This window comes from Xenopus tropicalis, chromosome 3 (genome assembly GCF_000004195.4).
Source record: "Xenopus tropicalis strain Nigerian chromosome 3, UCB_Xtro_10.0, whole genome shotgun sequence".
NCBI classification, from domain to species: domain Eukaryota; kingdom Metazoa; phylum Chordata; class Amphibia; order Anura; family Pipidae; genus Xenopus; species Xenopus tropicalis.
Genome location: NC_030679.2, coordinates 80,974,842 through 81,002,357, shown reverse-complemented (window position 1 = coordinate 81,002,357; position 27,516 = coordinate 80,974,842). Strand labels below are relative to the sequence as shown.

General features: G+C 35.6%; 1 protein-coding gene across 1 annotated transcript in view; it reads right to left on the bottom strand.

Annotated features, from left to right (window-relative positions):
* grm3 (glutamate receptor, metabotropic 3) overlaps nucleotides 1-26,939 on the bottom strand; it is a 117,555-nt gene extending 90,616 nt beyond the window's left edge. The window contains exon 1 of the mRNA XM_031899036.1: nucleotides 25,448-26,939. The gene's annotated coding sequence lies outside the window, so the exon portion shown is untranslated. The remainder of the gene's footprint in view (nucleotides 1-25,447) is intronic.
* Between the last annotated feature and the right edge of the window lie 577 nt (nucleotides 26,940-27,516).

Genomic DNA, 27,516 nt, shown 5'->3' with positions numbered 1-27,516 from the left:
CACATGACTTTTACCAGTGCAGGGCAACAGTACATTACATTTTAATTACTTTAAAACATCTTACTTTTGTTGGTGTTACCAGTCCTTTAAAGGCAGCCTGATCCCAATTGTATCAGCCCTAAACCCCCTTCATGCCACCTACCTTGTGTAGGCAGAACAGCCCTATTTATAGAGCTGAATTCTGCAATTTTCTGCAACAATAAAATGAAGGTGCCGTTCAAATAAAACAAATGTAGAACAACGGACAGGGAATATTAAATATTTAAGGTGTGAAAAACTGTTTGCATTGCAGGGTGTGTTTTCAAATCAAGGGACTATTTGTGTTTTCTTATAGCCTTATACCTTACTACATCAGGCACAATATCGGAATTATCATTGTTTACACCATTAGAGCAGGAGTGGAAGACATAGGAAACCTTTGTATGTAAAAGGTAACCTTACTTTCCATGCGTATAACATAGAGTGTTGATATTATTTTTAAATAAAATACAGCTACCTGTACTAAAATGTAATAGCATTTTTATAAGAAAGGAAGTTGTGTGAAAACACCAAAGGAGAAAACATACCTTCCAACCCTGTCAGTGTTAAAACTCTAATACTTAAACATTGCTAGTTTCCCTTAGATTTCTGTGCCCAAATACCTTTCACAGTGCTCGTACATAATAACGCTTGATGTAAAATAAAATATAATAAGAAATACGGGCATAGTTTTTGTAAGATTTATTTACATTTAAGTTTATTTCTGTTCTTTTCCTTGCCTCTAAAATCAAATAGAAAATGTCAGGGATGAGCACTGTAGAAAAGGATGCACTAGGATTCTCTTTTTGTATCATAAAATTTCTCCCTAAGGGGTAAATACTGCTCAATTGCTCAGTAACTCCAAATATAAGCATGCTCAGTTCCATTCTTGTGTTTCTGAAATCCTGAGATGATTCAGGTGCCATGGCAACTAAACTGGTAATGCTAAAAGGGATAAATATAAAAAAAAAGTAAAATGTGCTTTTTGTTTTCTTTCCACCCTACCCTTTCTTCAAGATAACAACTGCAGTTCAGTTTGACATGTTTTAATTAATCTTAAACACACCATTGTCTCCCTTTCCTTTTAAACTGTATTCAGCTTGTGAGCATCACAATTTTAGGTATTGTTTTAGCAGCGCTGATAAACAAAACAAGGGCACAATGAAGGTTTACTAGCAGTAACATACTGGAGGGCATTAAGAATTTGTATGTATGTATATCTTTATTTCTAAAGCACTACTTATGTACACAGCGCTGTACAGTAGAATAGATTAATACAACAGGGGGTTATTAAAATAATAATAGATAAATACAAAGTATAACAATAAATACAAATAAATACAAGGTACAGTTGCAATAAGTTAAGAATCAAAGAGACAAGAGGATGGAGGTCTCTGCCCGTAGAGCTTACAATCTAGATAGGAGGGTAACTTACAGACACAAATAGGCAAATATAAGTGCTGACGGTCACAATGGGTGACACTGTAATATAGTTCCCAGATGAGGTGCTGTGTGAGTGCTCCAAGAGGTAGGCTTTAAAGGAGAAAAATACCCCCCAGGGCTCAAAAAGCACCCTTAACTATCATTGCCTAGACCCCCTCACTTCTGCCTTATCTTCGGGTCTCAACACCGACATGGACCCTGCTTGCGCATGCGCAGTTGAAGCAGATTTCCTGCTACCTCCAACTGTGCATGCCGATGAGTCTTCAGTCGGTAAAAAGATGACGGCCAGGTACGCTGCTGCGCTTCTCTGCATTTTTAGCTAGGGGTTAGCGATAGGGACAGTGTGTCAACTTAAAAACTATGCGATAAGGAAGAGGTGAGGGGGATCAGTGATAGTTAAGGGGGCTTTTTGTGCCCGGGGGTATAGTTCTCCTTTAAGTTTAGTTTTAAAAAGACTGAGGTAGGATTCTCTCCGGAGGAAATCAGAGAGGGCTTTCCAAATGTAAGGGGCAGCAAGGCAGAAAAATTTAAAGCGGGACACAGCATTGTAGTGGGGGAGTAACCAAGAGGTTGCTCTTTGAGGATTGAAGGTGTCGGCCAGGAACATACAGAGACACAAGAGAAGAGATGTAGTGAGGAGCAGAGGAAGATATTTTTGTAAGATATTTGTAAGTTTGTAAGAAATTCTTTGTTTAATAGGAAGCCATGATAAGGACTTTAGCAGTGGAATGGCTTGAACTCTCCTGGATGAGAGGAAGAGAATTCTGGCAGCAGTATTTAATACAGATCATAGGGGCAGAGATGGAAGTCTTGGAGGCCGAATAGTAGCAGGTTACGGTAGTCAAGTTGGGATAGGATGAGCAGGCATGAGCAGCCTAGCTGTTGCAGTAGAAAGAAAGGGATGGATTTTGGCAATATTGTGTAAGAAAAAGTGACAGGTTTTGACAGTGGTGTTAATATGGTCAGAGAAATAGAGACAGGAGTCAAAGATCACCCCCAAACAACGTGCCGAGTCAACAGGGTTGATGAGGGTGCCATTGATAGAGATAGTTCCTCTGCAATTGCCTAAACAATGAGACATACAGTAGGGCTCTTAAAGATCACAACCACATTGCATCCGAACACACTACTTGCATTTCTGCACACTCTAGCTGTGCTTGGTACCAGTATGTCCATCCCGCCTCCTGGGTTTTCCAGTTTGATCCTCTAGCATCTAGCTTATTATAACCATACATTTTGGTGTAAATAATCTGGTTTGGAAATTTGAAAGCAAAAAGCAAATCTGTAAACAGTGGCATAAAGAATTATTTGGTTTAATTTGTTAGCGTTGGTTGTTGCCAGAAACTTGTTACTAGTGAACTACCCTCAGTGGGCAATCACACAGTTAAGAGAACCTTAATGGTAACGTTCAATATGTTATAGAAGTACTATGCTTTCAGTAAGCCTTCATTATTTATTCTTTATAGTTTTTCTAATTATTTGCCTTTTTCCTCATTCTAGTTTTCAAGTGGATGTTTATGATCCCAGCAGCCATAAAATACTGCTTTTTTGAGGCTAAAATGTAATGGTTATTGTTACCCTTTGTTTTATCCCTTGCTAAAAAGGCCAATATTTATTAAAGCTATATTATGTATCTGCCAATAAATTCAACTTCATAGATCTCACTGTAAAAATCTTTTCACACCTTATGGTGGTGCTTTCTCTACTTTCAGTGGATGCCCTTGTGTCTGCTGGAAAGATATAGTGGTGAATAAGGCATCAGAAAATGTATTCTATGCCCTCTTAATTTATTTATAGATCTTCTATCTTATCATCACTTGTGTGCCTCTACTCTATTGCAAACAATCACAACTTTTTTTGTTTTGACTAGTGATGAGCTAATTTTTTGCGCCAGGCATGGATTTGCAGTGAATTTCCGCATTTCGCAAAACTTCTGTGAAAATTCGCTGTGGAAAACTTCACCGCGCGTAAAAAAAAATTGGTGCACGTCAGATTGGGCTTGGTCATGTCAGAAAAGGGCACGGTTGCGTCAAAAACACAATGGCGACAAAAAAAAAAAGATGTGGGTGACAATGCACGACAAATGCATTTCGCGAATTTTCTGCCGTTTCGCAAATTTTATGGCGAAACAGGACAGATTCGCTGATCTCTAGTTTTGACAATAGTTAGAAATGTGAATTATATGAGGAAGTCCATTCCAGTCACCTGTTGGTTTGAACTTCAATATTCTAGTTAAAAACTCCTGCTCTTACTTGTAGCTGATGTAACATAGTAACATAGTAACATAGTAAGTTGGGTTGAAAAAAGACATACGTCCATCAAGTTCAACCATAATGCCTATATATAACCTGCCTAACTACTAGTTGATCCAGAGGAAGGCAAAAAACCCCATCTGAAGCCTCTCTAATTTGCCACAGAGGGGAAAAAATTCCTTCCTGACTCCAAGATGGCAATCGGACCAGTCCCTGGATCAACTAGTACTAAGAGCTATCTCCCATAACCCTGTATTCCCTCACTTGCTAAGAATCCATCCAGCCTCTTCTTAAAGTTATATAATGTATCAGCCAGCATGACTGATTCGGGGAGGGAATTCCAGATGCATAAGCATCTGCAGAAATGTAGTTCTTATTAAAGTCTCATTTTTTCTAATGATGCCTTAGGTATAATTTGGCCTGCTTTAACCAGTATTGGGAAACCACACTAACAATGCATATGTGTCTGAAGGTAATAACTACATTTTAGTAAGAGTTTTGTGTGTTATTATAATGGTTTGCATTTATTTATATCTAACATTGCATATCATAAAGTGATAAAAAAAAACTATGGCATATAGAGGAGGGTATAAGGCTTTTTACACAAGTATTAAGAAAATATTCTGCAGGACACATTTAATGCCTATCCTTTTTGCATATCCTTCCAATCCCTTGAGAATCAATACACTGCAACACCAATAAATTCCACATGAACTAACCATCATCTTATATTCATTATTTCTCTGCACCATATCTGTTGCAAATATGCAAATCTGCTGTCTCCTAGATACATCCCACTAGTATAAAAAAAAATACCTTCTGCTCTCTACAGTCCTTTGTCCTTGCCCATTTTGTGTGCTACAATTAATATATTGCTATTACTTGAATGTATAATTTCTAAAGGCCCCCAAAAGACTCCTTGCCAAGCTGTCAGGTCTGCACGCATTCTCCCAAACTGTACCCCAAAAAAGTATGCCTTAAATGTTTTTTTTATTACATTCCTACCCTTTCCCTTGTATTGTATATATATCCTATTCTTATAATACTTTTGTATAAATACATTTATAGTCAGAAGTAATATATTTAAAAATGTAATATACACTCATTTATCAACTTGTTTTTTTTGCATATACAGTTTTGTTACTGAAAATACATTATATTTATGCAAATATATGCTTTAACATGCATGGTAGGAACTGTGCTCATAGGAGGGCTTTAGGGCAATCTCTACTGGAAATGTACATAGATCACTAGAGAGAAGCACACATAAACAACTTGCAAAGGGTTCTGCTTCTTTTCTGTTGTATCACTAGCTCAGATACTACCAAAGCACAGCTCATCAAAAGAGGTCTGCTGGATATTGTAAAATATTAAAAAGCAATGGAATTCAAAAGAAACTTGCTTGGAATAATAAATGTTAGGGAACAGGTTGTTGATTTAAGTGTTCATCGCATTTCAATAATGATAAAGCAGATTTTTTAAGTAGTTGCTTGTAATATTACAGAACTAAAGGGGCTGTGTTTACTGTTGTCAATTTCAAAATGTTTATTTAAACATAAAAATGTAATTTCAAACACAATAAAATAAAAAGTGCAAACTGAGTTGTAACCATGTGAAGGCAACCATGTACAGCAGCACTGAGCCGGAGGAGCAGGATGAGAGGCAAAAGGTCACTTTTTTTTGTCTGTAATAGTAAAACAATACCTTGTACTTGATAGTAATTAAGCTGCATGGATCCATATTGGTGGCAAAACAATCCTATCAAGTTATTTAATATTTAATTTTTTTTTGTAGACTTAACTTATTGTTGGTGATCTAAATTTTGGAAATATCCCTTATCCAGGGATATTCTGGATAATAGATCATATACCTGTAAATATTGTTTTTTAGGCATGGCATTATAGAATGTATATAATGTATGAATATAAATATAGTTGGAGACCTATGCAAAATACAAGTCATTAGAATACTGTAAGTATACTGTAAAGTTTGTGTATCTTTTGCCTACTCTTTATGCATTTGTTACCTGTACAATTATAAAGCTATAAAACGTGTTAAACAACAATAACAATGTATTAAAAAAACATATAGTTTTCAGCACCTAATTTATAATGATTTATCATTTTTGATCATTTCTGTTTTAGCTATAGGAAACTTTGAAAGCTACAAACACTACAAGGGCATTAGTTTGAGAGGACAAGTTTAATGCTGCCTTGCACAATTTAAAAGACACCAGCTATCTGATCCAGTAGGTGACTACACAGAATTTAAAGATATTGAGAGTGCAAGCACAATTTTTTTTTAGCAGTATTCTATTATTGCAATACTGTACTTTATTTAGACACCAAAGGGCACATCAATGTAGCCTTTGTAAAATAATAGATAAGATACAGTCATAGAACATAATTGGGTGCCTTTGTTTTCATTGCTGATACAGTTAATAAAAGTCAGTTCTCTAGTAAAAAGCAGTAAGTATTATTTAATTTTTACTTGTGATTAACCTACTTACTTTACTGAATTATACATCTGTGGATGGGAGGAAAGCTTCAATAATGTGTGATATATTGTACACACCCTAAGTGCATTTTTTTTCTTGTAAATCGCACAGAATTTTTGTGGAACATTTTTTCAAACTTTTTTTTGTTATATTTTTGGGTATTATATTACTATTTAGCATTTGCTGCTTTATTTTTTTATGTATGAAAGGGCCTGAGGAATTGCATTAATATGGCTAGATTGATTAAAGGTAAAGCAATCGAGAAGTTAATCACTATTTTCAGAATTCTTGAGTAAGGGGTGCAAGAAACATTTTCATTCAAGCTATTGTCTCCACAGGTTTTAATGGATTTCAGAAGGTTTGAGTTCCCTAATTTTTTAGTCGAAAAGAAAAAAAAAAGTGATTATTTTTGTAAAGAACGAATAAAATATGCACCTTGACATGTGATAAATCTGCTCTTAAAAATATAATAAATATTTGAATCATTGTTTATAAAGTTTTATTTTAGATGGGGAAAACATGCAAAATATGATAATTTGCTAAAAAATATTTTAATTTATCAATATGTTATATATTCGTATTTTTTCTTGATGCACTTGCATGAATGCACTTTGTGAGTTCAGTTAGACTTTTCTGAATATTGGAAATTTACACATGGCTGAAAATGCCTAAATGCTTGGAAAGAGTCAAGTGTGCAATTCAGCAAATGTTTTCTCTATATGTTCTTGGGATTAGGATAAGCGAAGTGGAAAATTTGTACAACCCAACATTTTCTTCGTTATCTGCTGAGCAAACAGACTGGCAAAAGAATGTAATTAAAGACGAGTTATAGAAAAAATAGCCAAATCTACTGTAAGTAGTGTTAGTATTACTAAAAAATATTTTTCAAACTATGAAAGAAGAAGAAACCAAACTAACAGATTACATACCACTGACATATAATGCTTAGAATTTGGATTATAATTATCAATATAAAGCCATTGTTCCCCACGGTGCTTTAAAGAGAATACAAGTACATAACGAAAACTGTTAAGATATGCAGAAAAACATTTCTCCAAAATCAGTTTACAGTTGCAACTGAATATTGTTAGCGGACAATAGTGGGTGGGCACTGCTTGAGAGAGAAAGTGAAGGTAACCAGTGTGGCTATAGAGTTTCTGTTGGCTAGTATAGTAATGGTGAGTGCAGAGTAAAATGAATACCAGTAGTTAGTGTACAAGCAAAGAGTAGGGAGGCTAGGAGGGTGGTCAAGTTGCTGCAGGCTTAGGTTATATGTTTGAATGAAAAAATTCTGATGTGATGGGGAAAAGAGTTTCAGAGGATGGATGCAGCATATGAAAAACCCTGGATGTGGGAGGGAGAGGAAGTAATAAATAAGGAGGAGAGTAGGAGGTCATGTGTAGACTAAAGGTTAAGTCTGTGGAAGTACTTGGTGATTAGGGTGGTTATATATAATAGTGCAGCACTGATGAGTACTTTATAGGTGAGTGCAAGAATTCTGAATTGAATCCAGTATATGTGGAGGGACAGGCAGAGATGGACAGCATTGTTGTAGTGGGAGGCGAGGTGTATGAGTCTGGTGGCAGAGTTCATTATAGATTAGAGCAGGGACAGTTTAGACTGTGGAGAATGAATAAGAGGACACAGTCAAATGTGACACCTAGGCAGCAAAGTTGCAGAACTGGGGTTACATAGTTGTTTTCCTCATTGACAGAGATGTTAGGCAGAGAAAAAGAATTGGAAGGTGGGAAAATGAGCAGTTCAATTTTGTCCATGTTGACTTTTAGGCTGTTAGACAGTCTGTGCCACAAGCTAAAAGTAAGGGAAGGACTGAAGAAGAGAGGTAGATAAGAGTATTATGATACTGGAACTCAAATGAGCTGATTATCTGACCAAGACCAGTATTGTAGATTGTAAATAGGGTGTTCCAAGAACAGAGCCTTGGGGTACCCCTACTGAAATAGGGCGTAGGGAGGAGGTGGAGACTGTATAGCAGATACTGAAGGATAGATAAGAAAGACAGGAGGAAATCCAAGATAGAGCAGTTTCTTGAATCCCCAGCGAGCACAGAACAACAGAGCAACAGAGAATGATCAACAGTGTCAATGTATATTAAATGTATATACACACAAGGACCTGTTGTCAAAAGCACTCTGAAAATTTTCAAATGTTTATTCAAAATAAACTGCCATTTTTACTAAGGTAAACTTTTTTGCAATTTCTGTCAGATTCCTTTGTGACTTTCTTTTCTTACCCAGGTAGCAAAAATTCCTACATAGTACAATTACAGGGATACAAGTCAATATCATTTGTATTCCAGTCCAGTCGGGTGAAGCTTGTGTTTTGTATTAATTTGCAGACATTGAAAATGCATTTTGTTTTCTTGAACTTCCTAACATGGCGTGTCAAAAGCCAGGAAAAAATTATACAGGGTAATACTTTCTGAAACAAAACAAAAAGTGAATAATATGAAAAGTGTTAATCATTGCAAACATTTGAAACATTTCAGGGCTGCAATAAAAAATACAAACACTACTGGTAACAAAAAGAAGACAAATACTTGAAAGGCTTAGACTAAAAGATAAAAAAATGAATTCTGCTGGGGCCAAACTATAATGACCACAAAAGCGTAAGAGTAAATAAAAATTGAGCTTTGAACCCTGCTGAAAAAATAGGCACATCTGGAAAAGTGACATTTAGATACAGCAATATATCTAAAGGTTGCCACATACCTACAAAACAAACATACAGATATACAGATATTGGAAACAAAGGATTTTGAATCCCTATACACAAACACACCCAACTAGGATGGGACAGCAGCTTGCAGAGATTTATTGGAAAAATACAGCCTACCAAAAGTTTTTTACACAGGTCTCATTTGGATAGGATTGGGAATAAGTATAGGAAACAGCTTTGCATTCCAATATGCTAAACTATTTATGGCTAAACCAAGTCTGGAATATTATACTTATCATCTCTTCAGACAAAACACCAATTCCCGACACATAATATCCATGGTCGGTACACCTCCACATCCTACAACATGGTTTACAACCAGAGCCAACCAGTGGCTCGTGAGCAACATGTTGCTCACCAACCTCTTGGATGTTGCACCCAGTGTCCCCAAACCAGGTGTTTATTTTTAATTCTTGGCTTGGTGGCAAGTTTTTGTTGCATAAAAATAAGATGCACTACCAGCTAAAGCCTTCTGTAAACTCAGATTATGCATAGAGGCTACTAAATAGCCAATCACAGCTCTTATTTGACACCCATAATTTTTTATGATCAACTAAAGCCTTCTGTAAAATGAGAATATGCATAGAGGCTACTAAATAGCCAATCACAGCTTCTAATTTGACACCCATAATTTTTTATGATGTTTGTGTTGCTCCCCAAGTCTTTTTACATTTGGCTGTGGCACACGAGTAAGAAAGGTTGGGGATCCCTTGTTTACATAATATGGTTCATAAAATGCCCCACAGGTAGATTTTATATAGGAAAGAAAGAAATATGGGTCTGAAAGTTATGTTATAATAAGAACAATGCAGTAGACAGATAAAAGATGATTCTCATTTGTTAGGTATGCTGTTAATCTCTGTTTATTTTGTATTATGTTGTTATAAGTTTGGAATAAATTTTAACTTCACAGATAAACAGCTAAAGTTTACTAGGGCCAACCCTGGTTAGGCAGCTTTATGTACTGGAACAATAATAATTTGTATGGCTACTAATGTATGTAGTAACAAGTAGTAACCTTTTTAGTTTATCAGCAAACTTTTATACTGTTGTGCAGTTTTATCGAATTCTTGCTGGGAATATGTAGCCATACAAGGTTTCTTTTGATGCCACTGACACTCTTGAATCTAGGGGCGGAGGGTATTGCATGGCACTTTAGATATGTATATATATGTATACCTGTATATAATGAAATTCTTCAATCCTCATAAAATTCTTCAATTTTACTGAAAACTAAATTCTGAAATGTGGGTCAATTTTCCAGACACTTGGCCTGAGATCATGGCCTTAATCCAGGCTTCGTTTTTTTTTAAATCAGGTACATTTTTAGTATTCACCTATTAAGATTCCTCTTTCAACAAAATTTCGAATGTGTTCTTTTGAAAAGCAGCCTCCACGGCCTATTGCACTGTTTCACCATTATGTTTTTAGAGGTGCTGGGAGTGTTAGATTTGCTTCACATATTTGTTTCTTTGAATTTTAGTCCTATCTACTCTTAATCCCACATTGCAACAAGGTGACTGCAGCAAACTTCAAATGCTCTGTCACATGTGTTTTTTTTTTTTTTTATTTAATGGCTTCTTTTGTGCCACCTTCCTGTATTGGCCAACATTATGCCAAACTGTAGATATGGCTGACCTCTACCTATAGTGGAGCATTGTGGGGGCTTCTTTTAGATAGCAAAGAGTGACCATCTAATTAAACTAAAAGGGAAAATAGAAAAATGCAGGGACAGCTACAGGAGAACCTGTTAGTTTTACTGAAGCTTTGGTGAAAGTTCATAGCAAATTTTTCATATTTTTTTACATAACCTCCTATTGGAGATGAGAAACAAAAGGTAATGTTGATTATCTGTTTTCTGTAAAGTAAAGGAATCTGATTTGCCCTTGGGATTCTGGTAGGTTCTGTAGAATAACATGTTTTCCTAATTTAAAAAACAGAACCCTCAAAAATGGATTTTCTTATCACGTGTTTGCTCTCACCTTTTCCATAACAATGGCACCTTTCTTACAGGCTGTACAAAACTTGCGATCATTCACATGAGTTTCTAAGTGCTAATTAAATGGAGTTTGAGCAAGTGAGAATACACAGAAGGAAAACAAGAATATACAGAAGGAAATATAGAAGGGGACAGTAACATACTTTTTTTGGTGAAGGCAACCTTTCTCTTTGTAGAAAGATCATAATTAATATTTTCAAAAATATAGTTAGCTATTGTATTAGTAAATTAGATGTTATCATGTGTGATTGTCTTTGGAATTTGCTAAGCAAGAGGAAATGAGAAAATAATGAAGTACTGCTCATTAAATTACAATAAAGCATCAATCTCATTTTGGGAAATGCACAATCCTGCACATACAATAGATTGGAAAGACAAAGTCTATGTATTTTAGCATATATAATCATATAAAATATCATATGCCAGTGCAACTACACTGGTAATTATATAACTCTTTTTAATTGTTTGCTACTAGAGACTGCAAGAACAGATGTTATCTGCAATATTGTGTTATTTTGCTGCTGCTTTTTCATGGAAGCTCAAATGTTCAATGGCATTTTGTGACCCCCTTTTGTGTTTTTCTTTATTCCTTTAACAATAAATGCATCATGGCAGAAAACAGATTGTTGTGCTCTACAGCACAAGGGAGCCCTGTACTTAATCCCAGTGTTGGTGGAATGATGCACATGTTAGGGGCATGCATGGGGTCTCCAAGCAATGCCTGTGTGAGGCTGCTTATATTGCATTGCAAGCACAACTTGCACACCCCTGTGATAATGATGTTGTAAACCAGCCTTTAGATACTTGTTAAAAGAGGATATATTTTCAGTGTTTTTTCACATACAGTATTTGTGGTTTGGCTCAGCACAAGGGTCACCATTAGTAATCAGAGTCTGAGCAGTGAGTTCTAATAAAATTATAGACAAAAAATGGAAACACATGTGGGATAGGTGTGTAAATATGAAGAGGTTTCAGTTTCAGCATTGTCACTAAAGGTTGATAATGCTTATCAGATACTTTTTTGCATTAAAAAGCATGCGATAAATAAGTACCGATTCATCAACGTTATTTCGCATGCGTTATCACTCATATCGCATGCATTAAAAAACACATTATCACAATGCGTTATTTTTATCACATTGCGATAATTATCACATAGAAATAATGCTAATGCCTGATTCACACATATGAAGCGTTAAACACGTAAAATGTGAAGATAATTTCTGTGAAACTTAACGCCTCCCAGGAGTAGGCGTTACTGAATAAAATTGCAGCTGGTGATTGTCTGTGGTGACAAGATGGAGTTTGCAGTTGGATTTTTTCAAGTATGTGATCGTCTTAGAGTGATGCATCCTCCAGTTATTAGGGAAATAGTAATTTTCAGAAAAGTAGTTTTCAGAAAGTAACTGCTACGTGTGTAATAGCGTGCGCTAATATCAAGTGCGGCGAAAAATATTGCACACGGCGGAAATTATCGTGCATGCGTTTAAATATCTATTAAAACTGCTCATCACCAGATAAATAACGCCTAGAACATCGCTTCTTAATTCAGACAAGTGTCCTTTTAGTGAATCGATGGTCAACTCTAAAAAAATAAGAAGTGATAATATTTTTAGCGCATGCTATAAATAGCACTCCTTTTCTCGACCTTTAGTGAATCGGCCCCCATAGTTCTGTATAAAGTGACTGCATAAAGCTTTTTGGTGTTGCAGAGTGGATAGGCTGGTAAAGGTATTCAATATTCTTCTTCCTGTCCAGTATCTGCAGGATGCACATCTAGAAGGCAGCTGTTATAAAAGTGAAATTTACAAAGCAATCAGACATGCAATTAGGAGAAAAATAATTCTAACTCATGGATAAAACACAAAAGATGATGAAGAATTACTTTCCTATAATTCACCATCAACTTGTGGATGCTCTGATACTTGCTTTAACCCCTACAATTGTAACATTCAAAAAGATTTTTCACTTATAAATCTTATAGAAAATCCCTCACAAACCAAACTGCATTTTTAAATGACCTAAAGTTGGCGAAACAGGGTTTCAGCAATGCAAAAATAACAAACAACTAAGATCCTTGTCTATACTTAGCATCACAAAAAAAGGTGTTTGCTTCTAGCAGGATGCCAGTTACAACTAATATCTCCTGATTTAACCTTTGCCAATCTTTTTCTGTGCCCTATTCTTAAGGAGCAACTAAACTGCAGTAACTGACGCAGGTTGCTAAAGGAACGCTAGAGCTACTGCCTGGTTCGGGGGGTGGCTCACTAGGTGCAGCAGTGCTAAATTCAGAATGGAAGGCAGGAAAGACTGAGTGGCACAAAGCACAATTATGATAAAACTTTTGCATTTCATTTTTCAGGTAATGTCACTCATAGCAATTTATCACTACAGCAGCAGAGTTTTACCCAATCTACTTTACTGGAAGCCTTGTAGTATGTCAGAGCTATTATTACCTAATACCAAAAATGCTTATGTTTTCAGGGAATAATTCCCCTTGTGTGCTGCAAGATCTCTGATTGCCATTAGGTATAATGCAATTCTGGGTGTTTTGTTTATGCATATTTTGCCTGAGAACAGCACAGAGGTCAAAACACACAGTTTCTCATTATCCTAAAAGACAAAATTAGTAGAGCAGTTAAAATTAGCATTTGAATGTTTGCAGTATCCATTTTGGTCTGCAGTGTATCTAGGGCCTTTTTCGACAACGCAAATGTGTGTTGCAGTCTAGAAATTAGAGTCCATAATACAGTATTATCTATGGAGTGCTTTACACCCACAATTGATACCTATTTATTACTTTTTTTCTGTGCTATTTAGTTGTATCCCAAGACATACATTGGCTTCTTTAACTTATCTGCATTCTGATTATCAGCATCTACAGTGTTAAAACAGCCACTAGTAAATAAGCAAATTCCCAGCCTGCCAGGACTTTTCTCCTAGGATACAAGGGAAAGCAAAGTTCAGCTAAACAGCACAATTAATTCAAGATCACTTTGGAAAATAATGAAACAAAAGAGAAAAACACACACATATATACAAAGACACACACAATAAAGGAAACAGAGTCTCTATAATCCAAAGGAATTATTGATGGTTTCTGGAAGCAAAATTGATATTCTAGTTTTGTTTTCCTCCTACTGGCATACTGGCATAGCAGCATAAACAAAGCGATATAGGCTTCTATATTTGCTTAAAGATTCTAAGGAATTAAAAAAAAAAAAAAAATATATATATATATGTATGTATGTATGTATGTATGTATATTTTTAATGATATAGTGCTACTTATGTACTGTATGTGGGGGGGGTCATTATAATAATAGATAAATAAATAAATACAAAATAAGATAATAAATATAAAGTACAGTTACAATAAGGATTCCACAAAACTAAGTGACAAAGAGACAAGAGGATGAGAGGATGTTATAAAAAATTATATACTTTTTTCTCTGTAATAATAAAACTGTACAGTGAACTTGATCTTACCTTAAATAAAATTAAGCCTTACTGGAGGCAAAACAATCCTATTGGGTTTATTTAATGTTTAAATATTTTTTTAGCAGACTTAAAGTATGGTGATCCAAGTTATGGAAAAATCCCTTATCCAGAAATTCTTAGGTCCTGAGCATTGTGAATAACAGGTCCCAAACCTACAAATAGGGCAGTGGGGAAGAAATATGCACTGAAACCTGAGAACATGTGCTTAATCCGTACATTAATTTGTATAAGTACTGTGATATATTTTGGATACATTGTAACATACAAATGTCAAATATTTGCATTAGTTATTACAAAAAGTAGAAGGTAACCCTTTCATTAACTTTCAGCAGATAACAATAATCTAAAACAACTGGGGTTTTTAATTATTTAAACTTCTATTCTGCCCTTTACTAAGATTCAATTTAAGATGTTGTTTGTTGCTTTGGTAATAGAAGAGGGTGTGTGTTAATAAACAAGGGTGTATTTTGTTGTGGTCTGCCTGTTATGGCCATGTCTACTATGGGTGGAGCATTACCCATACATAACTCTTTGAAGTAGTAACAGTTAATTTCTGCCTGAGTATAATGGTGGTCAAACTGGACCAATCGTGGGCCTTAATATCAACTTTACTGCTGTGATAATATTTTTATTACCTACCACTTTGTTCAGACATTTTCCCAATACTTTCCTGTTATAAAAAACAAACTGCAACATAATTATTAGGTTGTTACATTTAGAATTAAAGGGAAAAAAATGATAAAAAAAACTACAAATAAAAAATAAAATAAAATCCTGCTAAGGCACTGGTCATTTGTCTTAGAACATGTGATATCTGCAGAAAATTATGTATTTGACTTTAGTAATGAAGCACTGGTGACATTACAGCTGACATTACTGCAGCTGAATCCACCAATTGGGCATCTGCTCAAGCTTTAGGTATAGCGATACCAGCTGTAGATATGCTCTTTATAGCCAAATCCCAAATAATAGTGTGCCTGGTCTTGAAAGAGAGAAGCAAGCCTTGAGAAACAGAGCATCATAGAAGACACAATGAAAGTGTGCTAGTTAATACGTATTTAATTGGTTGTTGCCTTTAAAAGATCAGAGGAACTTGGGCACAATCTGTCAGACATCATGACTGAACACCAACATTTCAATAGTTAACATGGCAGACCAGACTGTATTTATCTTATGAGCCGCAAGAACTTAATTAGTGGAAAATTATCATTATTTGGCAACAACATTTTTAGTGCCCCTAGAATTGGACTGTTGTTCCTATGAGAAAAGGGACTATGGGTTTTAAAATGGGATGAGAAACAGATTTTTTTTACATTATATTTACATGTAGTTACAATATACTGAAGCTTCAGAATGTATTTCTGTTTCTTCTGAAAAACACTGATCAAACTGCTCTGAGACTTTTATTTTTAACATCACTAGTTGTTTGGTCTAGTGGGAGGCTTTAGCGGCACATGGCTCAATGTTCACATCTTCCAAATCAAATGTCAGTATTGATGTTTGTCTGCTGGGTTGATCTGTTCTTTGAACATTTAGTATGATTCCCAAAATGAGAATATATGTACCTTTCTACAAGAATATATATATTCATACTGTATTATTTGTTTCATATGACAATAATATGACAATAATACCTGGTTTTAGCAATTTTTGCACGCCAAATTTATTTATTTATTTATTAACATATTTTGCTTTAGTTGTACTTAGTCATAGGCTATACAGTATGTACCTTACTAGAATGCAAGAGCCTCTCACTTCTATCTTAGCTGTTACATATTTCACCTGGAAATGGTTTATACCTCATATCAAGTATATATGGTTATTTAGCTGGAGGCCTGAATTGTATTTTTTTTCCCCTCAGTCAACCAAAGATGAAATTTTTTGATTATTTAGTTTCCAACAAATAAACAAGTCAAATTAAAATATAAATGGCCTTGTTGTACTTGTATGCACTTTTACATAAGGGCATGGCACATTCTTTATTACTATTATCGTTTATTCAGAGATTTACAGAAGCTGTTCATTCACATCAGGCTATATCCCAGCAGACCTTACTATTTTACACATCAACACACTAGGGACAATCTGGAGCGACTAACCTACTAGTATAATTTTGGATATTCAGAGGAAACTGTGATGTGGGGCTGTGATATCATGGGGTGGAGAAGAGGCAGATCATGACATCACGGGGGAGGACCATGACACAGAAATTGGCGATTGCTCAGTCGCTGTGTTAATGTTACTGAGTCTTGTCTGGTTTTCCTAATTTGGGAAACCGGGCAGGAGGTTTTGACCTGGGCAGCCCTTCCGAAACCCAGGCTGTCCGGGTCCAAAACCAATTAGCAGTTCAGGGATGGGATGGAGTGCTGGATATTACTAGTAAAGTTTTGCTTTGCAGCAATATGTTAGCCTCTTTTACCAAAACATCACAATATTCTTTCATCTGGAAAACGAGTCACATCTAAAAAATAAAACAATGCAGTGGAATATACTTAAGATATCAATTTTCATTCTTAATCATTTAACATCTTCATTTAAAATGACAACACATGGTATTTAATGCAGAATTCATAAAGATTCATAGTTGCCTAACTTGCTGGTCCTATATAAATAAACAATAATGATGATGATAGTATTGCAGGCTTTCACTTAAAACATTGTGAAACTGTAATTCTGTTTTAACAATAATAGAGAGATATTCAGCATCTAACCCCTAGAGCTTTTTCTCTCAGTAACGTGTAATATTACACTTTACACTGTCACAACCTCTTTAACCTAAAACAACAGTTTTGCTTACATTTCTTTTCCCACAACCTTTGTGCAGAAGTGATACTGACACAAAAAACTACTCTTCAAAATATTAATTCATAAAAAGTTACCTATAGGTCACAGTCATAATTTTTCACTAATAGGCCTACTTTTCTAAGGGGTATATTTTTCATGCTGTGTAAAAAGTGGAGTGAAGCATTACTGGTGATGTTGCCCAGGGCAACCAATCAGCAATTAGATTTCAACAGTTAGAAAACCAAAGCAAAGTATCTGATTGGCTGCTATGAACTACATGTAATGTTTTACTCCACTTTTTACACAGCATGATAAATATACTCCTATGTATTTACTTGTAGTTCCTAAACCTGACTGTTTTGCCAAGATGACTGTGCCTTCTCAACCTGTCAGTTATAGTTTCTAATGCTAACAGACTCCTGCTGCACAAATATGGCAGCCTCATCATAGAGTAACTTGGGGGATCTGAGGTCATGTAAAATCATCAGGAAATACTGTTCTGGCAAAATGATAAAGCTCATGCAAAGACAATGTTATTATATATTTAAAAACAGTTGAATTTTAGGTGTCAGAATCTCTTTAAGGTAACCATAAATGCACAGAGAATACCATACAATACAGAGCTTTGTATGATAATCTGTGTGTGAATGCTGGCCTACTGATTATGACTGACTATTCTTAGTATATTAGTTTTTTGGAGATCTGCATGATTTGAAAATATCATCTGCTGCACCATGTTGGCCAGAGCATGCTGGTTACAGCTTTATTCACTCCTTGCTTTTTCAGTCGTTTGTGTGGTCTACATCGGTGGTCCCAAGGCAGCCCTGTCCATACAGCCCACATCCCTCCCCCACTTGACCCTCATAATACAGTGCTGCTGAAACAATTTGGAGTTCTGCTTGTTGTTTTGGAGCAGGTTGCAAACTGTAGAAAATATGGTGGTTTGCACTTTGCACCCTGCCCTGCACTTAATAAATGAGATTGCTGGGCAAATAAGTCCCACACCAATGTGTAATTTTTCCTGTCAATAATCTTTATTTTCTTTTTTTGATAATGCAGTATTCATGTTTTCAACAGAAAGCTGATACATGGGTAGAAGCTGGGCTTATGATGCATATATAGACACAGGACAATTGTTATTTAAGATTTGTATGTGCCAGTGGATTATACATCTATCATCTACTATAAAATATATCCGCATCTGCTGCCATCAATCAAACAGATTAATTCGGTTGATTACAGTACAGCCAGCTGCAGCTTTTGGTGGTTGGAATCTGTAGTTCCACAACAAGTTAAAGACACCAAACAACAACTAAAGAAGTAAGAATTACAAAAACAAAGTTGATTTGAACTCCCTCCCTCCCATCCCAATTTTGGATGACCTGAGTTCAATGTGTTCAACAGTCAATACACTGTCCAAGTAGATGGATCATATTCTTTTAGACATACAGTACAACACACAGTACATAGTGTATCTCATTTCATGCCACTGCTCTGGATTCACTGCATTCAGAAAATGCACTTAAAAGGAAACAACAGAGAAGAACATCACTGCAAACAAGTGGGCTGAGATGAAAAACTGCCTATGGCACCAAAACATAATACTCATTGAAACCATCAAGCAACTGCTTTTATACTATCGTGTACATTTTCCTATTTATTAAGGATCTGTGTTTTTTTTAGCAGTCTGGGGAGCCATCACAGAACTTCTTGGTACCTTCACATGTTACTAATGAATTCCGATACTATCCCTTATTTACATATCTTATGTATTATGTCTACCACCTTTGAGAGGTCAACTTGATTGCTATAGACTGTGCCTTAATTAAAACTGATACAGGCTCCTTAATAGATTCCATTCTGGTAGCAAAGTTGTAACATTTATCACCAACCTACATAAATTAATTTGAGGTGCATGGAGACGATCTAAGAGAAGGTTATGGAATATAATAGCAAATATATAATAGTAATGTTATGAGAAAAAGTGGCTTAAGCTGACAATTACAGGCTACATATATGGATATAACCTAACTAGGTAACAGCATTTGGTTGGGTATCTGTCTGGATTAGACAGTATGGATTTTTGTTTGTATTTGAGGCATGAACCAGATCCAGTTTTATTAGGAAATAACATTTTATGGTTTAGCATGTACAAACTTATGGGTGAGATTTCATTTATGGACAAAAAACTGCAATCCTAAATGTGGCAAAATCTTGGCTTGGCTGTAGTCTGCCTGTGCTAAAGAAAACTGACCCTGTTTATAAGTAGTATAAGAATTCAAAGTTTGCAGATTGTTGTACAGGTATGGGACCTGTTATCCAGAATGCTCAGGACCCGAGGTTTTCCGGATCAGGGATCTTTCCGTAATTTCGATCTTCATAACTTAAGTCTGCTAAAATTCATTTAAATATTGAATAAAGCCAATAGGCTTGTTTTGCCTCCAATAAGGATTAATTATATCTTAGTTGGGATCAAGTACAAGGTACTGTTTTATTATTACAGAGAAAAAATAAATCAATTCTTAAAATTAGAATTATTTGCTTATAACGGAGTCTATGGGACATGGCCTTTCCGTAATTCGGAACTTTCTGGATAAGGGGTTTTCAGGTAAGGGATCCCATACTTGTTTTTATTATTATTAAGCAGTTATTCCTTAAAGGGCTCCTCCAACCAAAATGACTTAAAATGTAATTCTAAGCAACTTTCAAGCATAAATTTGTTACAAAAGCAAAGTTTATTTTACTGGAAAGTTGCTTAAAATTACATTTTATTTCTTTATGCAAAAAACAGTTTTTGGTTGCTCCCCTTTAAAGGGACAGTTCAGTCTAAAAATGAAAATGGGCAAATGGGTAAAAAATGTTTTTAATATAGTTAATTAGGCAAAAATGTCATCTATAAAGGCTGGAGTGGGCAGATGTCTAACATATAAGCCAGAACTCAGCTTCCTCCTTTACAGCTCTCTAAGCTGTTAGCAGTCAGTAACCAATCAGTGACTTGAGGAGGGGGGAGCATATGGGACATAACTGTTCAGTTATTTGCATTTGAATCAGACCTGTGTGCTCACAAACTAACTGAACAGTTATGTCCCATGTGGCCCCCCTAAAGTCGCTGACTAACTAAAAGGTTAGAGGGCTGAAAACAGGAAGCTGAGTTCTGGCTATTATGTTAGACTCACTCCAGTTTTATAGATGACATTTTTGCCTAACTAACTATATTGCAAATATTTTTTATTTTGCGCAGTCTATCTATTTTACCCAGTTTCATTTTAACACTGAACTGTTCCTTTAAGTTAGATTACTAGTGCAATTGATTGCTTTCAAACATTATTTTTATAGTTCAACACCACCACAAGTGTCTATGCTTAATGCCCTTTTAAGTGCAAAGGTGTCATTATTGATCACAAAGTTTCAGTGGTCTCTGCCAATGAGGCTTTATTGCCCTTCCAAAGGTAGACTCTTGCATTGGTGTTGAACTATAACTGTTTAGCTGATAGCAAATATACTGCAATTCACATGGTTCTGGTAGAATCTTACAAGCAAAATAGATGTCATTAAAAAAAACCATAGAGGTCAATATGTAACACTTTGATTTACTTATTTGACATGTTTGGCACAAGGAGGTTGCCCTAATGCCCTATATTGAAATAGTTTTACTACAATGGCATACAGTGTGTTCTTTTCTATTCTCCTATTCATTGCTTGTGCTGTTAAGCAGGTGACACTGCTGACTTCCCAATTAGCAAAGAATACCTAGCCAAATAAATATTTTAACAAAATGCTGGAAAACTTGTTACAATCTAGTTTACACCTCTTCGGAATACATTTAGAAACAATATTCTACAAAACACTCTTGTAAATTGAAGGAAAAGTGGTGCATAAGAAAAACCAGCAATAATAAATATTTCATGCCAAACCTGAATAGGTAAAATAGGCAAAAGGCCAGTTGTGAAAAAAAGCTATTTTTGCTCAAACTCAGGCAAAACAAAAGATTTGAATGCTATTTAAATCAACCATATAGTGTACCACAACCAAAAACACATTTAAATGATAACCTCAGTAAATATATTCATTTTGGAATACTGGAATCTTAATCTAAGGAAATTCTGTACAGGCTATACTTACGTGACTGCATAGATACCGAGAGGTTTTATCATTCAAAGCATGAGTTTTATCATTCCCTTATGGTAAAAACTCACGTATTCTGCAAGACATGTTGTGCATCTCTGCCTTGCATTATTTTTTTCTTTTCCTTGCATGCGGTTTTCCCAGTTGTGTCTACACACAGGCATCAATGAGACAGAGAGGAATGGATGTATGTATCATAAATCCACTGAGAGAGACCTGTGAAGTTCTGCTGTTGCAGTATGAATACTTTATATCTTCTCAGCTGGGCATTTTTCTGTGATACAATTTGTAATACTACTGTACTTACTGTAGTAAATATAGTTGTTGTGCATTTAAATTAAAGCATGTACTTTCCAGGTGTTCAATTTTCTATTATTATTTCATACAATAATTCATATTATTGTACACCTGATTTCTAAATAAATTCACAAAGGACTATATTGTTGCTTGGTTCACTGTAATAGCATCCTGCAGTCACCCCAGACATTAAGTGCTTTCATTGTGAAAGTGGATGTGAAGGCTAAATACCCTGGTTCATATCTCAGGGTCAAATGCTTGTCACCTCAGACAAGCTATTTTATTTCTTGTTGTCCCAGCATACTTAATGCATCCAAAAAGGCTGCCTTAATCGTTGCAAAGTGCATTCTGTCCCCTGAGACCAAAGTGCTACATAAATCAAATATTGTTACTTATTCCATTGAGATTTGTGTTTTTACATTTTTCTGAAACCAAGTAGCACTCTAACTTAAGACAGTTGTATTGAAAACTCAATTTTCAACATATAAAGAGAATAATTATTGCCATATCTTTGTGGAATTTAAAAAATTAATTAATGTTTTCTATTGCAGTAGTAAATATTACCCCCAGCAAGCAGTCACTCAACTTAAATGAAAAAAACTTCAAACTGAAATACTTAGGAGAAACACAACTATTATATTTTTATTACTCCACAAACTATTCTGCAATTCAGTGGGAAAAATGTGTGCCATATTGTGTAATTCCATTGTCCATGAAGCTGTAAATGATGTAATTGCTATATACACTGATTGTCTAATGCCAAGGATGTGTTTGCTTATGTTTAATCGCCTATGGCAGTAGTAAAATTAACCAATAAGCTTATTACATTGCACTATTAGCTTTTATAGCATCATATAATGTGATTCTAAAGAAATTAAATGAGAAATCTATTATGCAATCAGTGAAGCCTCTGGAGTCTTTGACACCTGACATTTGCAAAGTCTTGTTTAATAGCAAAAGAGACCTTCCACATTAGTGTAAATTAAGGCACTTTTAAAATATTTTTGCTACTGCTACTACTACTAATAATATCTTGTTCTGTACTGTACAATATCAATGTATATGGTTCCTGGCCATGCAGTGCCATTTTTTGTACACATCTCAGGGTTGGAATTTTCAATTGCTACACCACAATGAAAGTAGAACTACTAGAACTTAGAACAAATCTCTTCTTTGTCAGTGTAGCTCCTCAGAATGTTCAGTAATGTTCCCATCTACTTCAGCTTTTTATGATGCCTGGTTATACCTACATTAACTGTTTTAAACCAGTACATCAATGGCAACTAACAACAGGCATGAAAAACATTATATAATGTTTTCACATCTGTTATTATAGCTCTATACACAGTATGATACAGAGTTTTTCTTCACTTGTTTCTTCATATATGGTAATGCAGTTAGAAGTTACCTCCTAGGCATATACATGATTCCTACTCATTTCATTTGTCCCAGTTTGTTAGACCTGACATTTATACTGGAGATGGGAAAATGTATAAAAAGGGAAAACACAGTCTAGGCAACCTGACTGATGAAGGCTAATTACTGATTGTTTGTTAAGGGTTTGTGCTAGTAAAAAAATGTTTCTTTGGTTTTGACGTTCTCATTCAGAGCCATACTAATATTGGTCCAACAGTAAGGATCAGTTTAGACTTAACCACTGTTTCAGAATACTGTGGATTAAAAAATGACCTTAAAGTTTATAATTTGGTAGCATTTGTTAATGCTGTCCTAAATACAACACATTACCTATTATAATACCTATCTAATATCCTGAAATAAGGAACCTCTGTGGTTTCAGCCTGTGTTCAGAAATGCCTTAGATGTGCAAACTAATTACACAATTTTTAGACTGTTTTTCAGTGGTACTCCTTCATGGAAAAGCATTCTACCTAAAGGGAAATTATACTGTGCCTGAAAGTAGTCCTTACATTCCAAACATTTGTTATTCTTTAACTAGTGCATAATCTATTTACACATATGTATTTTGCATCAGAAGTGGGAGTTACCATATTGCTTACTTTCCTTTGGTAAAATTAAAAATCATTCCGTTCTTACACATAAACACTACTTCTAATGGACAATTTAGGATGAACAATGAGTAGAAGGCTAGTTTGGCTCAACCTTTTAATATGCTTAAACTCATTATTGCTGAGATATGGGAGTACTTGTTTTACTCTATTTAATAAGCAATTAAAAAACAATTAATTATTGGTCAGTAGAATATTCCAAGTTACTTTAAATTATTACTACTAATAGTAGTGGATGACCTGGATGAATGAGAATCTTCATAGACACTACTACTAATGTTAATTGGATTAATCAATCCATTTTAATAATTTTTTGTGTAATATAGTATCTATGAAACTACTGTTAAAAAAACGAAAAATATACAAATATTTAACTACCCTGCTGATTTATTACTATGTGCAATAACAGACAAAATATGGCATACCCACGGGACAATGTCCAGCTGTCATTTCCATATAATTCTGCTCAGCAACAAATGATTTATTACAAGCAATATTAGAATTTTCTTTAGCAGATATTGCTGTGCTTAAAATCTCAATGTACTTTATGCAAACTCTTACATCTTGAGGGGGGGTGGGGGGGGGGTTGGTTGACGCTGTCAGTATAATAGTCTCAAGAAGGCATAAGGCTTAATTCATTTACCATCATATTGCAGAAAGAATTACTCTGAATATACTGAATATGTTATATTCTTATTACAATAATATAATAAACTCTGTCTGCTAGCATAGAAGACAATTCTCATGGTGGCAAATGACCATCCCTGGCTCAAAAATGCAACCAAATCACTTAATAAATTAGACCATCATTGTACTAGGCTCATCGCTTCTTACATCAGTGCAATTAGCCTTTACAGAAAGCTGAAGCTAATGAACATTTCTAATCGTAGCCACATGTTCTCCTGTCAGGGATTGTCAGTGCACAGAATGCAGTTATTTTCATACTTGGTCTCTTTGTGAATTCCCTTGTGAGAGACCGTTGCTCTCCTGCTAGGAATTATATGCCCTTGTTTCTTTCAGTTGTGGTTACATTTACGAACATACCTATGACAGCTTTCTGCTGCCTCTCAGACACTGCTCAGCATGATGTCTGCAAGGTTAAGGAAAAAAAAAAGAGCAGGAGCAGTCCCAGAATATTCCTTTATAGTTGGTTTAGGGACACCAGAACAAAAGTAATGAATTTATTATATGTATCTGTGTCTAAAATTCTAACTTTCAAACTGTTATTTTTAAAAAAAATATTTTCAAGTCAGAAATACACCTGTAGCCAATATATCACTTGAACTGATATTATGCTCCACTGAGTTAAAATGAGTATAATATTATTTACAAACTGTTGCAAATTCCTGACCAATAAGACCAGTAGCTAAGAAATCTTGCTAGATCTAAAGTCATGAATAGTTTAAAAAATTTCCCATCCTACTGGTCACATACCAAATAACTTGATTCAGAATAATATACTGTTATAATCTCATTACCAATGTATGAAACTTTATTATGTCAGAAAAAAATGCATACATTGATTTTCCCCCAGTAAGACAGGCAAGCATGCTCAATGGGTTAGTATTGATCTTTAATGATTTTACCTCTAAAAACCCTGCAGCGTTCATTACATTTATGAGTGTGGTCTTGATATCTGATTTGATTTCCTTTTTAAGATAACGATATACCCCCCCAGGGAGCATGCACTGAAGACACCGGAGTAAATCTGTAAACCTCATATCGCATTGTACATAAAGTAATCAGACTAAAAACACAGATCTTACCTTGTAGATGTAGCACAGTACAAACATGCCACAGAGAGCATAATCCCTGCCATCCAGGAGCTGAGCAAACTACCATCCGATGCACTTTAAAGTTCAAATGCCTACACACAACACATAGGACTTTGAATTCCCCTTTTAGCAGGCTTTCCTTACACTTTCATTGTTTCTGATCCAGCAGGTCCTTTTCAGCATTTGGATGCCTGGAATGCTTTTCTTCCTCTTCTTTTTATTTCAAAAACCAGTTAACTAGAGCTTCAGTGTGCCAGGAATATAGACTTTTGTTTCGCCTTAATATTTTTTTCCTAGAACAGTTCCCATCATCTGTTCTTTGCTACTGACCATTTCATTAAGATGTTTTTTTTCTCTTTGAGGATGATCCAGTTCCTTTTAATTAGAAGTATATTGCAGGAGTGAAAAGTGGATTGTTACCCTGATGAATTTTGCCATTCAGATAGCCCCTTTCTAAGTTTGATGAATCTTTGCTTCTGGCAAGGCTTCTGGACAATTAGTCCTTGGAGTAGCCTCCTGCCCCCATGCTGTGACTTAATGAGAGGACACACTTTCTGCTCTCACAGCAACTTAGTTTGAATGGTGCAATACAGGACAGATGATTATTTCCCTAACAGCTCCCAAACACCAACAATGCTCTTCCCAGCAGCTAAGCTGCTGCTCTACACAGTAACAAGCAAGATCCTAACATCACCTTCCACACCAGCCATTGGTAACACCCACTCTGACGTCACCTATCACTCAGACAGCTCCCAGTATAAAGATGTGAAGCAGTGTCTTAGCAAGATCAGATCCTGCTTATTTAATTATTCAGAACAACCACATGACTATATTACTTTTTCACACATGTCCCAGCTGGATAATGCAAAGGAAGAGAAAGAACATTGTGCTATTCTGCAAGCTGATCATTCTGAGTACAGTTTAGATTTACACATAAAAGCTGCATCTTACCTAACATGATATACATCGCAAAGCTCAGTGAAACCCATGCATAAGCAGGCATTTTGCACAGAGCACATGATTATTTATGTGATGGCTGCAGCATGCAATTATGTAATGAAATTAAGTAGCTGCTGCTAAGTGCAGACAGGATTTTTTTTTTATCACAGTGTGAAAGTATTCCTCAGCATTCTGCAGTGCCTGTGTTGATTTTTTTTTACTACTAAAAATAATAACAGCATGGATTCAAGGAAGTGAATTAGTACATTGCCTGTGATATAACTGGTACTATTCAATTCAGTGCAAAGCAGGGACATTTATATATTTTTGTAGCCAGTCAGCATTGTAATTGAGTTCATATCTGATCCATACAATTGAGTCAGAGATACAAACACTATTTGGTGAGCACCAAATGGCTAGGATTAATAGAAAATGTACGTGTTATATTAGCTTAAATGCAAAAACCATAGGAGCACTAATAAAAAAAGATAAATCATCAGTCCTTGCTCTCCAGTTTCTACCTCATGGGCTGCATTAAATCATGCATTATCTTGCAAATGTTTTTGGGTTGAGATTCACTTAAGTACAGAGTTACCTTAGGCTGATGCCACACCAGGCGTAGGGCTGATTTTTTCGGCAAGCGGAAAAACGCTTGCCGAAAATTCAGCCCTACGCCTGCTACTTGTGCCTGCACCCGAATGAATGGAATACGCTCGGGTGCAGGCACATGTAGCCGATATACGCACGAAAACGCGTGAGAATGCAAAGTCTCGCGTTTTCTTGCGTATATCGGCTACATGTGCCTGCACCCGAGCGTATCCCATTCATTCGGGTGCAGGCACAAGTAGCAGGCGTAGGGCTGAATTTTCGGCAAGCGTTTTTCTGCTTGCCGAAAAAATCAGCCCTACGCCTGGTGTGGCATCAGCCTTATATCTGGCCGGGCTGAGATCTGCACCTTGCATTAGATAATTTATCTGTCGGAAAGTACAGATCACAGATTACACTACTGGAAAGGCTAGTAAAAAGTAGTTTGTGCATGGTGTACTAAGGGAAGCAATTCTGCTTCTCTTATTGCTTCTGCACTTGCATCTCACCCAGTGGTTTTAGGAAAATGTGTGTTC